This window comes from Aedes aegypti, chromosome 1 (assembly GCF_002204515.2).
Source record: "Aedes aegypti strain LVP_AGWG chromosome 1, AaegL5.0 Primary Assembly, whole genome shotgun sequence".
Classification (NCBI taxonomy): Eukaryota; Metazoa; Arthropoda; class Insecta; order Diptera; family Culicidae; genus Aedes; species Aedes aegypti.
The window spans coordinates 302,136,986-302,152,929 of record NC_035107.1 but is presented as its reverse complement, the minus strand read 5'-3'; the positions used below and the strand labels follow the sequence as shown (position 1 = coordinate 302,152,929).

Below are 15,944 nucleotides of genomic sequence, written 5' to 3'. Positions count from 1 at the left end.
TGGCTACACGTCGGTCCCACAAGGAATTATGGAATATCTCCGGATCCAGATGACCAATTAACAACACATATTCTAAAACTAGAAGAGTTTTTTGAGAGCTTGTAAAAAAATGGTGCAAAATTATCTAAAACCATAAAAGTAATCGCTGTTTGAATATATTTTTAGCGGTAAAAAATGAAGCTGCCGGGGTAAAGGGGTTAAAATCATCTCTTAATTTCAAGAGCACAAATAAAGAGAGCAAAACAGTGGTTTAAAAAAATCTCGCTGCCAACAAGTTTATCATAATCGATCAAATTTTCAGCGCGATCAGTTGCTTTGATCTTTAAGTTTATACTCTTGAAAATTCTTGATATGGCTTGGCTAAATATAATTGAAATCGTATTTTAAAGCGAAAACTTAAGATATTTCAACACTGTTTATTCTCAAGGGCTTAACTGACATGATCGATTTCTATTTACCGATCCCCTCTTTGGCTAATAACTTCAACAAATAATGAAATTCGCAAAGGTAATCCGTTTTCAGAAATAATGCAAAGAGAGCAACGATGAAGAATCAATGTCAATTGTCGCGGCGCACTTACCAAGGCATCGCGGAGCACCAAGTGCTCCGCGGCGCACGATATGAAAACTGCTGCTCCAGAGGAAGGCATCACAGAAGTCGAAAGTCAAGTTTCCAATATGCCATTAGACTGGCCCCTTAAACAAAAAAGTTGTAAAACTTAACGGGGCACCCCCTAGATATGAGCCTTAAGGTAAGAAAAACGCTCTCTCAAAATTTCAACTCAATTGGTTGCTCCACCAGCTGGCGCAATCGTTATGAAGTTTGTATGGGATATTCGTCTCAAATTTATTGAAAATTGACCCTATGTCACTGTTTCGTTCCGTATACTAATTATTAGCATTCAAATAAGCCCAGAATGACAAACACACTAGTTGATACCCTAATGAACATAATTGCAGAAGGTTGTATCTGGATTTAATCTCATTTTTATTACTTTTTCAGTTGTTGAAAGTTAGGCTTAGATCAGCACTCCCGTACAGTCACTTATATGCATGCGACATGTGCCTCAGCTCGCCCAGCGTCATAGGTGGCTATGATGCGCTTAGTGGTTACCTCCAAGCTATGTTGAAGAAATACAAGCAGTATTGCATGATATTCTTCAGATGGTTAAAACACCAACTTTATTAATTTTGATCGTGGTAAAATCTTCTACAATATTCTTCGCTATTATATCAAGTAGTGTTTTTGACATTCTGGGTCCAATTGAACGCGATCATCAATTTTCCTGAACCAAACAGTAGATGATGTGCTGTTGCTCATTTGTTTGAGCTGAAAATCCCATATTAACTTCAATTCAAATGCGCCAGCTCATGGAACGACCAAATTAGCTGAATTTTTCAGAAAGGCTTCCTCTAACCCCAAGAAATAATCCTGGGGGGTGCCCCGTGGAATCATACAACTTTATTTTTCTCCCATACTGAGCTGGGCCAGTCTAATATGCCATGTATAAATTCTTCTCAAAGTGCATGTGTCGGCTTTACCCCAACAGGGTGTCAATCTTAGCCGCACTCTCAATTGTTTCACCTAAAAATGATGAAATATCAATTTGATTCAAATCACTATATAACCTTAATATATCATCCAGCGATCTCAAGGATTGCTAGATTAACAATCAATATGTGATTCGACAAAATAAAATATAATAATAAATAAAATTAATTTAACAAGTAAAAGTACACATATTTTAAAATAAGCTTAGCGTGTCAGTTTTACCCCGATTTCCTCTACGGCAATAAGGACATCTTAACAAAATTGATGATTAACAACAAAAAATGAATCTGAAAGAGCGAAAATCTTAATGTTTCAATGTAGGACAATTCAGCTTTATTTTTACGGCTAGTAAGTAGTGATATTCACACAACGGCTATTCAGAATGGTTAGACGGATGTAGATAAAAGATCATTATGATAAAATAAACGCGACGACATGTTGTAGCATAGACGGATTTCACGCCAACTCGACAAAGGGATTGGCAGCACCTCTTCAGAATTCAATGAAACTTTCTGGGTCTGAAGACTATGTGAAACTAAGATACTTTACATACTTTGTTTTTTTTTCAGAATCGATCTAGACTAACATTTGGAAAGGGTCAAAGTTTGTTTACGTCTTTCTTTTTATAAACCCGTATAACTCAAAAAACGGTAAGACCTACAAAAAAAAGTGTTGTAAGGGGGACTGTCGTGAAATTTCCTGAAGTTTTAGAAAAAAAAATATTGAAAAAATAAAAAAACATTTTCTACACTGAAAAATAAAAAAATCAAAACTTTAAAGTCGATTTAAAAAAACGGATTTTGATCATCCTTAAGCAAAAAGTTTCGTAATTAAATTTACTAAAAGTCGTCCATACATCGCAAATTGGGCATATTTTAGAGAAATTTTTTTTTCCAACATCGAATTTTTTAAGTCCAAAATGATTTTTTTATTTTGCTTTAAATAGTCTAGTATGATCATATTTTCAAGTGATAAATGAGTTTAAATCACAAAATAGATTATATTTGTTTTATTGCGAGTAGTTAAAAGAAATAAAACGGAATTATACAGAGTTTTTTTTAATTAGATTCAATTGATCTCGCACCATACCGCTTATGAGAAAATCAACTCCGTCTAACAATCCGACAGATTTTTATTTTTTGAAAGATATCACAATAATATTTCATTTCTTATTTGGTCAAAGCCAATCTTAACAGGTGTCTGGAAAGGGTCAATATTACGCTTATGAAAAAAAGTCGTGGTGTGTTTTTATTTTTATTATTGCTATATATCCTAAAACGTAGTATCTGCACATGAATATTTACATTATTTTTGGGCTTTACTGAACAAATTGAATATTTTTGGTTCATCCTCTGAATTGGTATACCGTTTGGCTGCAATTTGTGTATCACTAATAGGCATAAAACAATGATATTTTTAGGTACCAGGGACAGTTTTAACCTTATCAAACAAACCAATTCCTCTGACATTTTAACATATTGTTCATTAGATATATTACAGAAATTTAATTTGGTGATACATGTATCGGTTTGTTTCACTGCTCAGTCGAATAGTTCTCGCGGAGTTGCAATTGTATTTCCATAGTCTTTTGGAAGAATTGCTCTTTTTGCCATTCGCTTGAGAGTGCCACCAATAGCGTCACAGGGGCATTCATTCGAATTGACCACGCAAACCTGTGCGGATGCCTCTCCGTAAAAGTATATCACAGCCAGACGTTACAATGTTAGTAAGCTCAGAACGATTATTGTATTGGTAACTGTTAATTTATATAGTTGGCCCTTGTGGATCGCATATGTAATGCTCTCGGAGTTTCAGACTCATTCAGAGGCATACTCGACCTTTTTCTCCCCGCAATAGAAGAATATCTCAGGGAATTGACTATCTCGTGGCCCCTCCTTGCTTCGATCATATCTTTCGATGGCTAATTCATCAAGTGAGGTACAAGATATGATCACTGTGCTACAGTGGAACTGTCATAGTCTAAAACCTAAATTAGACACATTTAAATTTTTGCTTCACAATTCCGATTGTGATATATTTGCACTCTGTGAAACATGGCTTTCTTCTGAAGATGATCTTAACTTCTACGATTTTAACATTATACGCCAGGATCGAGATGATAATTACGGGGGTGTGCTTTTAGGGATCAAAAAGTGCCACTCATTCTGCAGAATCCCCATCCCGACTCATCCAGGCATAGAAATCGTTGCTTGCCAAATAAACGTAAAGGGTAAAGATCTTTGCGTAGCTTCTGTTTATATTCCTCCAAGAGTTTCAATAAACCGCCGTCATCTTTGGAATGTAGTGTCCTTGCTCTCATCCCCAGTTCTAATACTGGGTGACATGAACTCACATGGTACTGGATGGGGCGAATCTTATGACGATTATAGAGCGGCTATTTTCTATGACTTATGCGACGATTTCAACTTGAACATTTTGAACACAGGTGAAGCGACACGTATTTCATCCGACGGCAAAGAAAGCCGCATTGACCTATCTTTGGGTTCAAGTTCACTATCATTCGATTGCATGTGGAAGGTTATCGATGATCCCCATGGTAGTGATCACTTGCCCATAATAACCTCTATCAGAAATAATCTTGAAAGGTCAGAACAGTCAATTCAGGTTCCTTTTGACCTCACTAGGAATATCGATTGGCAAAAATTTGCATCAGCGGTAACTTTCGGTATCGAATCATTCAACACTCTCCCACCGTTGGATGAGTATCGATTCCTAACAGAATTGATTTATAAAAGTGCATTAGAATCCCAAAAGCAACGAGTTCCAAGTGCATCCTTCAAAAGACGACCAGCCACACCTGGTTGGGATGATGAATGCACTCAGTTGTATCGTGGAAAATCTAATGCCTTTAAAGCTTTTCGTAGATATGGTACCTCAGAACTTTATTTAGAGTACTCGAAGCTCGAAAAAAGACTTAGAAGAATCTTATTAAAGCGAAGAAGCGTAGCTATTGGCGACGTTTCATCGATGGCCTCTCACGAGAAACTTCAATGACGACGCTTTGGAGAGTGGCTCGCAACATGCGAAACCGCTCATCCTCAAATGAGAGTGACGAATACTCCAATCGTTGGATATTCAACTTCGCAAAAAAGGTCTGTCCAGACTCAGTTCCAGCTCATCCGCCTTTTTGGGAAACTCCAAGAGACGATTCTTTGGACAGACCATTCACTATGCTGGAATTTTCTATGGCTCTTCTTTCATCAAACAACTCCTCTCCGGGACGCGATATGATTAAGTTCAATCTTCTTAAAAATCTCCCTGATATCGCTAAAAGACGGTTGCTTGACCTGTTCAACTCATTCATGGAGCACAACATTGTTCCACCTGAATGGAGACAGGTCAAAGTAATAGCTATTCAAAAGTCTGGGAAACCAGCGTCTGATCATAATTCGTACCGCCCGATCGCTATGTTATCATGTTTAAGGAAATTGTTAGAAAAAATGATCCTATCCCGACTCGATCACTGGGTCGAATCAAACAACATGCTTTCCAGTACACAATTTGGCTTTCGCAAGGGCAAAGGAACAAACGATTGTCTAGCGTTGCTTTCATCAGATATTCAACTAGCCTTTGCGGACAAGGAGCAATTGGCTTCGGTTTTCTTGGATATTAAGGGCGCTTTTGATTCAGTTTCCATAGAAATATTGTCAGAAAATTTGCACAATAGTGGACTACCTGGAATATTGAATAATTTCTTGTACAATCTGTTGTCAGAAAAACACATGAGCTTCACTCTCGGTCAACTGACAACTTCCAGAATTAGCTACATGGGCCTTCCCCAAGGCTCATGTCTGAGTCCCTTGCTTTATAATTTTTATGTTAAAGATATTGACAACTGTTTGGAAGAACCATGCACGCTAAGACAACTTGCAGATGATGCTGTGGTTTCTATGAAGGGCCCACGAGCGGAAATCTTGCAAAGACCATTGCAAAATTCCCTTGATAATCTATCCACTTGGGCTAGAAATTTAGGGATCGAGTTTGCTCCGCAAAAAACTCGTATTTTCAAGGAAGCGGAATCCTACCCAACTAAAGCTTAAGCTTTTGGGAACAGACATCGACCAGTCTTTGACTTCAAAATACCTTGGGGTCTGGTTTGATTCAAAAGGCACTTGGCGAACTCATATTAGGTATTTAACGGAGAAATGCCAACAAAGGATCAATTTTCTACGAACAATTACCGGAACATGGTGGGGTGCTCACCCGGAAGACCTCATAAAACTCTATAAAACAACCATTCTCTCTGTTCTAGAGTATGGCTCTTTCTGTTTTCTCTCAGCAGAAAACTGCCACTTGATTAAATTGGAACGAATTCAATATCGTTGTTTGCGTATCGCCTTAGGGTGTATGCACTCGACACATAATGCGAGCCTAGAGGTTCTGGCAGGGGTTTTACCGCTACAGAACCGATTCTGGGAGCTCTCGCTAAGAATACTTATTAAGTGTGGAGTGAGCAACACACTCGTCATCGAAAACTTCGAAGAATTGCTCAATGACTGAGTGTTCAGTCAGTCAAAATTCATGAGAGTTTATCTCTACTACATGTCATCTGACATTAGCCTTCCATGTTATAACCCTCCACGTGTACGCTTCTCCAATGACAGTTCCTCTGTTGAATATGATCTGTCCATGAAACAAGCTATTCATGGAATTCCAGATCAACTTCGATGTATAACTATTCCACGTATTTTCAACGCAAAGTTCCAGAATGTTGATTCCTACAGGAGATATTTTACTGACGGGTCACGTATAAATGGATCCACTGGCTTCGGTGTCTTCAATGAAAATTCTTCCGCCTTCCGAAAACTTCAGGAACCTTGCACGGTTTATGTTGCTGAGCTGGCAGCAATCAACTTCGCATTGGGGATGATCTCAAACATGCCCGCAGACCACTTTTTCATCTTCTCGGATAGTCTCAGTTCAATCGAGGCACTCCGATCGATGAAACCTGTAAAGCATGCATCTTACTTTCTTACAAAAATAAGAGAGCAGATGTGTGCACTGGTCGAAAGATCATATAAGATTACCTTTGTATGGGTCCCCTCACATTGCCTAATTTATGGCAATGAGAAGGCGGACTCTCTCGCAAAGGTGGGCGCTGAGGAAGGTGAGATTTATGATCGACGAATTTCACACGATGATTTTTTTCATTTAGTACGTCAAAGTTCTTTTCACGGTTGGCAAAGCGATTGGCTAAATGGCCAACTGGGACGGTGGTTACATTCCATAATTCCTAGAGTTTCCTTGCGAGCCTGGTGGAAAGGTTTGGACGTAAGTCGAGATTTCATTCGCGTAATGTCAAGACTTATGTCCAACCATTACTCGCTAGATGCACATCTACACAGGATTAACCTCGCGCTGAGCAATATTTGTAATAGGTGTGGTTCCGGTTATGATGACATCGATCACGTAGTTTGGCAGTGCCCGGATATGGACGCCTCCAGAGCGCAACTTTTGGATACCCTTGCGGCCCGAGGTAGACAACCCTATGTTCCAGTTAGAGATGTGTTGGGCACCCGCGATCTTATTTATATGGTCGCAATTTACGATTTTCTTTGCTCGTCTTGTATAAAAGTTTAATTCTCTTGTGTTCTCTTCCCCAGTTTTTTTTGTCCCCTTTGTGATGGATTGAGGATCCTGGCCATCCGGCAGTCGAATACCGGCAAGAAATCGCTACCAACGCCATGAAACAAAAATCAAGATGCCACGTTATACCTCCCGGATGAGCTGCTGAGAACCCTGATCCCAATCCCTACCATGTCCTTCCTTCAAAAATTGTGACCACTAACCTCGAGCTGCCACGAGTACCCTGGCTCCATCCCACATTAATGTTGAAAAAGTCAATTGATTGTATGTAAAAAAAAATACAAAAAATGAATTTCGGCTCCGTAAAGCGTTGAACGCATTTGAGCCTCAAATAAACGAACTAGATAAAAAAAAAAAAAAATTTATATAGTTAAGCTCAGGGTCGATTATTGTATAGACCATTTTAGAGAACTATAAGTAGAGCGTGAACGTGAAGTAATGACCGTCCATCACATCTTCAAGTGCTCACCACAAGCACAACACTCATTAGCACTTTAGAACGTCCATGTTGAAATTTGTTTACATAAGAAATCTGCCTCGACTGAGTTGGCAGAACGCGCCCATATATGGTATACCGGGTATACCCCTTTCTGAACCGAAAGACAGGGATAAATAAATTTGAAAATTTTCAAACAAAAAGCGCATAGACATTTCTTAATTCTTCAAAATATATTAATAGGGTCCTAAAGCCCTATCCTAATTTTAGTACCAAACGATTAAGTTTAGGCCAGAATCACATGTTTACTCAATTTTTAAATGATTTTCGTTGGTTTACGGCCAAAAAACATTTTTTTCAGATTTTTGGTTTAAACTCAAATTTTGGGTGTATTTTGTTTTCCGTGCCCCTTCCGAAATGTCAAATAGGAACAACCCCAGTGTTAAAAGGTTAGCCCCTGTGGCGTTTTTGCCGACTCAGTGAATGTCAAGCATGATCTTAAGTGTCAAGGTTCAAAGTTGAACCTTTTTTTTAAATTTAATTTTAAATGTGATATAACCGTTATTTGATCAGGAAAAATTGCTAAAGTGGTTGCAAGAACATACTCTTTCGTCTTATTAAATAAAAACAAGATTTTATTAAACATTTTAGGACCCTATTGGTAAATACAAAAATCCTCAAAGTATAACTATTGATTTCATCAATGTGATCGTTACTATTCGTTCTTCTTCTTCTTGGCATTACGTCCTCACTGGGACAGAGCCTGCTTCTCAGCTTTTGCCATTTTCTCATTCGTATATCGTGTGGCAGGTACGATGATACTCTATGCCCAGGGAAGTCAAGGAAATTTCCATTACGAAAAGATCCTGGACCGACCGGGATTCGAAAGGTGATAATGAAAAAAGCCACACATGTAAATACATATATTTCCTTCTTATTTATACAATTTATGATTGGTTTTAATAATTTTAGAGAATAAATAAAGAATTAGGTAGATGAAAAAGCAAATTTAGTACTATACCATTTAATTCCACTAGAGTTTGTATCCTTTGACAGATACGCGTATTTCGACCGGTCGTCTTCAGTGTCGTGTACTAGACTGGACTTCAATACATATCCGGATTAATTGTGGTATAAATGTTCAGTTACTGGAAAAAATTACAATACAATACGTTTGATTGCCAATATCTTTCAAAAGAATTGATAAAACTTTGATTCAAAAATCTTTAAGACAAAAGCTAAAAGAAAATGTTACCCCTGACAGATTAAATAATATTTCGAAACGGTTCTGGGTTCTGCCGTTTGCATGAAATTGATGACAATAGTGAACTCACTATAGCTCATGCAATTGTAATGAATTTCAAAGCTGAATTGCATAGAACAGCTTTCTCTCGAAGAAGGGCAAATCATCATTAATATACAAATAATAAGCTCTTTAGTGTTAGTTCAAGAAACAGTCAGTGCATAAAGAACAACATACTAAATGTAAGAAATTATTCACTTCTCTGCTAGCGGTAATAGCTGCCAGCATAGGTTTCCGCATTGCGTTTGTAGTCAGCTTTTGATAGTTACTAAAACGATTGACGACTTATGCGTTCTTCTGCAGGATTAATTTACTTCGATCCCTCGAATTGTACTAAACTAACTCGAAAGAATAGCCTATGTTTAAAATAAGAAAAAAATACTTATGAAATTATTAAAAACATTTCAAACCGTAGCATACCGTTGGTAACCCAGAGACGATTCAACCATCATCTTAGAGTCTTGAGCTGCACACATCACAGCTCACAACTTCGTCCTGAATTGACGGATTGATTTGATCATTCTTTTGGAGCACTTACATATATAGTGACAAACATGACGTCCCGTAACATCATGAAAATCAATAAATTAACTAGCTGATCAACTATAGGGTCACACTTATGGAACCTACACATCAACATTGTAGCAATTCAATCATTTTTGGTTCGTAATTCGACCAAACGGCATTCGGCCAAACGACCCATTCGGCCAAATGGCGTTCGGCTAAACTGCATTCGGTCAGATGGCCGGACACCTTTCGAAACGTTAGCGATGTTGTGCGCTCTGAAACAAAAATAGTCTCAGAATTACTAAAGTTTATGCATTAATGAATATTTTCTATCTGCCTCTCTTTCATTCTGCTGTGAGTTTTCAGCCTAACTGTCATTTCGACTGGGTTGAAGCTTAGCGATGCTTCAACCCAGGCAAATTGACAAATAGGAATAAAATTCCCTGCAGGATGAAAGAGAGGCAGATAGAAAATAGTCATAAATTACTCAAATTTAATCATTTTGTGACTATCCGTGTTTCTGAGTGTGAGAGAAACGAAACATTTTTTTTAGAAGAATAATGTAACAAAGTAAGGTGCAGACCTAATTGGACACTTCCATGATTCGCTTTGGCATGGGGGTTTTTTCTCAGGCAAATTATCTGAAACTTTGCAATAATAAGCACTTCAATACTACGCATATTGTGATCAAATATGATAACCCTACTGCCGAAGTGAATCAAAAGTGTCAATAATAGTGGACTTTGGGGCAAGTGTGCCACCCCTGCTCTTTATTAAAACTACAATACATATTTTCTCTTTGAGCCTTACAATATGTTCCCTTATAGTTCACAATGATCAGAATATGATGAAAATTGCTCTATTTTTCACGTATTTACATGGAATTTTTCAAAAACAACCAAATATCTAATAAGATTTCTAAATAGCATTCCTCTTCTTCTTCTTGGCATTAACATCCCCACAGGGACAAAGCCGGCTACTCAACGTAGTGTTCTAAGAGCACTTCCACAGTTTTCAACTCAGAGATTTTTATTTGCCAAAGTTGTCATTTTCACATTCGTGTATCGAGTGGCAGGTACGAGTATACTCTATGCCCAGGGAAGTCAAGGACATTTCCATAACGAAAAGATCCTGGACCAACCGGGAATCGAACCCAAACACCTTCAACATAGCTTTGCTTTGTACCCTGGACGCTAACCACTCGGCTATGAAAGGCTACATTAATCTGTACAGCGATTTCTCGGGGAATTCCACTAGAGATATCACCAGTGATTCTTCCAGAGATTCCTCCGGAAAGAACTTTTGATCACTATGATTTTTGAGACTTGCTCCAATAGGGCTCAAGGAATACTTTCAGCAATACTTCCAGAAATTCTGCCAGGAGCTCCTGTAGGGATTCCTCCAAAGATTATTGCAAGGATTTCTGCGGAAAAATCTCTACAGGTATTTTTCTACAATTCTCGCAAAGAGTGTCCTCCGGAATGCCTCCAGTGAATCCTTCACAGATTCTTCCAGTATTTTTTTACTGGGATCCAGGAATTTCTCCAAAGGATCCTTCCAGGAATGCAAGCGATTTATTCTGATATTGTCTCAGAGATTCCTCCAGAGACATTTTCAAGAATTTATCCAGGAAAAACTATATAGGGATTCTTGCAGAGATGTCTCCAAGTCTTTCTCCAGGTGTTACACTAGAACAATCTCTTCAAGCATTACTCCAGATATTTCATCAGACATTCCTGTATGGATTCATCCAAGGATACATGCAAGGATATCTGCAGGAAGTCCTCTTCTGGGCTGTATGGATTCCTCTAAAGGTCGTTCCAGGAATTTCATCAGGAAATTCTCCAGTGATTGCACCAGGTATTCTACGAAAAATTATTTCACGAACATTTCACGAGGGATTTCTCCAGGAATATCCTCAGAAATTTCTTAAGAGTGTCGTTCTAGCATTCTAAAAATCCTTCCGGGGATTCTTTCAAGAATTTCTTTTGAAAGATTAATCATTGAATCATCCTCTTGCAATTTTATCAAAAAATACTCTAAGAATTTCTCCAGGGATTACATTAGGAAAACTCTATCTAGATTCCTTTAGATAAATATGTTCGTGGATTCCTTCAGATATTTCTCCCAGAAACTTCTCCAAGGATTATTCAGGGATTTTTCCTGAAATATCTCTGTAAGGATTACTGCAGGGATTCCTCCCGCAAAATCTTCACAGTGATTTTTTTAGGGATTCCTCCAAGGACTACTTCCTGAGATCCCTCCACGGATTCCTTCAGCAATTTACCCAGATCCCTCAAAGATCATTTTATGAATCTACCCAGGTAACCTTTCTTTGATTCATTCAGCAATTTACCCAGGTAATTCTGTAGAGATTCCTTCAAGAATTTCTCCAGAGACTGCTTCAAGCATTCTTCCAGGGAAATCTCTCTCCCAGAGATTTACCCAGCAATTTCTTAAAGAATCACTCCAGAAAAGTCTCTAAATGGGTTCCTCCTATTATTTTAAAATTTATTTTTTGAATTTATCTTTATTTTAAAACGTTACCATACTTTTGAAATTTATGATAATTAATGATCTGTTTCAATGATGAAGACTATGCATTTGCAATAGAAACAATCTTGCCAATTGATTCATAATTTTTGTGCCCAACCTAAAACAACTAAAACGCATGTTTGCGGTCAATCTATCGGTTGTCAATCAGTGAAATAAAAAAAAAACACAGAATACTGACATATTAAACAATAGTTCTATTGCGTTCATGCATACTCTTACCACCGTTATAAAGTTCAGAATTATATAGAAATCATGCTCAGGATCCTATGAGATTGGCCTAGGATTGCATCAAAATTCTGCCTATTGAAAATCCTGAGATTGCAGTTTAGGTTTTTTTTATGAAAAAACGTTTCATAATTGGTCGGTGTTAATCAGACTTGGACTAAGTGTTTTTACCTAATTTCAAGAAAACGTTCCAAATAACAATATCTGGAAAGCATTCATTACAACAATATATTTCTCGCATAACTTCTGATCTCGCCCTAAAAGCCATTGGTAACCATGTGTGTAGCTCGTTGTTACTGAGCATCTGAATGGATTTTCATGTTATTTAATAACGCTATGGGGAAGAAAGGATCAATATCTACCTGCCCGTGATGTTGGTTTGGATGCTTATTCCTTCATTTGCTCAGAAACAACGAGCTACGCTCGTGGTTACCAAAGGCTTTTAGGGCGTTATCTCAGAGTATGCGAGATTTGTATAATTTGCCGTGATATTGGAACTTATTTATTTGATGAAACATCTGTGTCAAAATCACATCAGAGTCCTTGACATCGACCAATTGTATCTGAAATACATTGAGATTTATGTTAGAATTATGTCACAATGATGTCTCGGAATCTTCTTGTATTGTCAAACATTATAAGTTTTAGGGTTTTGGTAATTTATTCGACACCGCATTTAAGCTGCACTATTCTTGAAATCATTTTCTGACACTAATTTGTTTTATTTCTAACTTATAAAAAAACTATTTCTGAAAAAATGTCACGCAAAATTTGATGATTTTCAACACCTCTTCCTTCCCCTTTCTCCTAAGTGCGTGATATAATTTATGAACGTTCCCATATGGGAAATAAGTCTTCCATCGTGCCAAAGAAGAAAGACACAACCCCAATACATATACAACGACTATGATATGTTTTAGCCTGGCTTAAGCATTTTATCCTCTGCACTCGCCTTCCTAAGTGTGAGTGCATTTAAATCGAATGAGTTATCACTTTATGTTTCTGTGTATTTTATTCGCTTATGATCTTGTTGCCCATCCTCCCGAATCCGAACCCAAAGCTCATCTGATTGTTTGCTTAAAGTTTCAAGTATACCTAAGTCTGCTGCATGTGTTAGAAAGAGGCTCAGCCTAGGCTGTCTTCTTACTTTCCTTTGATTCCTCCTCAAAACGATCTTATGCTGATCTTACTCTTCGAGACCTTTTCCTACGATGTTTCCTTTTCCAATTTGGAGTGTTTTTGCTTTGTGCTAGCATTCATCATAATTCTCAAAGACCGATTTCTGTTCAATTCAGGAAGCCTCATTCAAATTGGGAAAACGATAGCCGTGAAGGTTACTCAATGTTGGTGTGCCCTTCGGGAAGAAGAAAAAGAACCCCCCGCCTCGGCAGGAAGCTTGATTTATGTTACTTTCTATGATCCCAGCCTATTTTTTGTACGAGTGATCCTCGTTTGCCTATCGTATCCTTTTAGGTAGATTGACATGATCTATATGCAATGATTTTTTTTTATCTGATTCCCAAGCTGTGTAGTTGCATCTGCTGTACCGAGAGATACAGCAGTACAGTGCAAAAATATGCCGCCCGTTTCCTTTGAGACCATTTTCTTGGAACCGGTTTTGAGAGACAAGGGCAGAGGAAAGTTACATTTTGGGGTCTGATCTCCTGCAGAGTCTAACCTCACATTTGCTTCAATAATTATTGTTGATTTTCTGCTAGAACCCAAATTTCTTATAAAAGCATCAATGGTAAATGGATAACTTAAGCGAAATACTCACAAATTGTATGGTTTCTATATTATGCGGATCACGACGAAAATCCAATTCCGATTTCAGGTTGCAGTTGTTTTTCCTTTTCGCTGTCTTCTCCTCCAAGTACCGTCGTCAACTGAGCGTAGCACAAATCCACCCGAAACTGGCAAAATCACAAAACATTCACACAAAAACGATGCACCGTCGATAGTGCAAAACCTGGCGCACAAGCTGGAACAGTTTTCACTTCGGAAATACACAAATTTTTCACGAAAAATGCACAAATTCCTTCACGCATAACAAAACCGACCACTGCTCCACAGAACCGGATCGACGAAAAGTGTTCGAAGAAGAAGAGTCCGTTGTATCGGTCGCGGGTCGGGATTTATGTTTGACAGTTCGTTGTTGACAGCTCGATTCTCACGTCTCACGCGTTCATAGTTCGCCGCAGCTCATTTTAGTGAGTAGAGTAGGGTGAGCTCCCGTGGGATGTGCGCATCATCGTGTTAGCTTATGATGTGTTATGTCGTTTTCGTTTTTAGGAACATGTAGTATTGTAGAGTGAATAAAAAAAAATTGCTGTTTTGCATATCTATCTATCTTCTATATAAATAAAAATGGAATGGTGTTTGTATGTCACGAAATGGCTTCCGAACGGATCTGAATGATTCTTTCTCAGTTTTGTTCGTTAAGGGTTCCGACGTGTTTGTGTGTATAAAAATCCCAGGATATTCTCCGGGAAAGTTGAAAAAACAAGCGCGAACGAAACTGTCATTTTATATGGGATTTTTCAATAGCCTACTTGATGGCAAGACGAAGTTTGCCGGGACCGCTAGTACCGTTTTGATTCATATTACGGACAGCTTCAAATTCCGGACACTCTACTTTGTATGGGAAACATTTCACGCGAAATGTTTCAATTTTTGCTGTTCAAAAGTTCTTAATTTAACTTTTTCCATAAATATCTTTAAAAATTTATAATGCCCAACTACCTTAGATGTCTCTTTGGTGGTTTAACGATTTCGATTGATGATTTGACTGTTCCATTTATGATTATCATGAGCTGTCCGGAATTCGATTCAAAGTGTCCGGAATATGAAGCAAAAGTGAGGAAGCGTCCGGAATAAGAATCATGAAAAGGCCACACATTTTGATTAATTTAAAATTATTGAAGTTGCGGAAGCGTATTCTTCACCCACCGTTCGAAAGTAAAGGGCTTCCGACGCTCGATAGCGCTAAGGAATCACACAGAATGATTTATTTTGTATGCTCTATGCTGGGTTATATTTCCCTGAGTCCTTAAATGTCCGTAATATGAATCAAAACGGTATACAAATATATATGGAAATAATCCAGTTCAATCCATCGTTATACTTTATCAATTATTTGCTAGTGCATTTCTATCAGTGTCATAATGAACATCACAAGAGACGCGGACGGTTGAAAGAAAAATATACGGTTGAGAGTTTGCTATCGAAAAAAAAAAGTGTTTCAATTGTTTGAAAGAATACGACAGAACACATAAACATACCAACGTCAAACAAATTGTATTACCGGGTACCCCCGTTGGTTTGACCACATTTAATCTGAACATTTTTTAATTTGTACCCCGCTAATTTGCACATCGTTCAGATTAAAAATGGTTCAAACCTGAGAGAGACTCGCGAAGAGGAAAAATATCAACGTCATATGCAGCCCAGATTCCCCTCTCACGAAACGTCAAATGCAGCCAACCGTTTTTATGGCTGAAAAAGTGAAAAGTATTGTCAGGTCCGTCACACTCGGGCTCAGATTGTGTACCACTTCTAGTACTGCATTTGGTCCCTCGGTAGTACAAAAGGTACCCAAGTTTGACAGATCGCAGTACACTTTTCACGGCATTCTAGATTACCATATGAGCCATAACATTTTGGGCAACTGCAAGGGACATCGGGGTCTTTAATTTGTCTTTGGTATTGTGTTCAAAGTAAACTGTTATTAAAAACCTCAGTCGGCAGATCAGTTTTTTC

At 38.0% G+C, this 15,944-nt stretch overlaps 1 protein-coding gene across 1 annotated transcript in view; it reads right to left on the bottom strand.

The window, feature by feature from the left end:
* LOC5579967 (cellular tumor antigen p53) overlaps positions 1 to 14,296 on the bottom strand; it is a 39,877-nt gene extending 25,581 nt beyond the window's left edge. Inside the window, exon 1 of the mRNA XM_021838344.1 lies at positions 13,963 to 14,296. The gene's annotated coding sequence lies outside the window, so the exon portion shown is untranslated. The remainder of the gene's footprint in view (positions 1 to 13,962) is intronic.
* Positions 14,297 to 15,944: the final 1,648 nt, after the last annotated feature.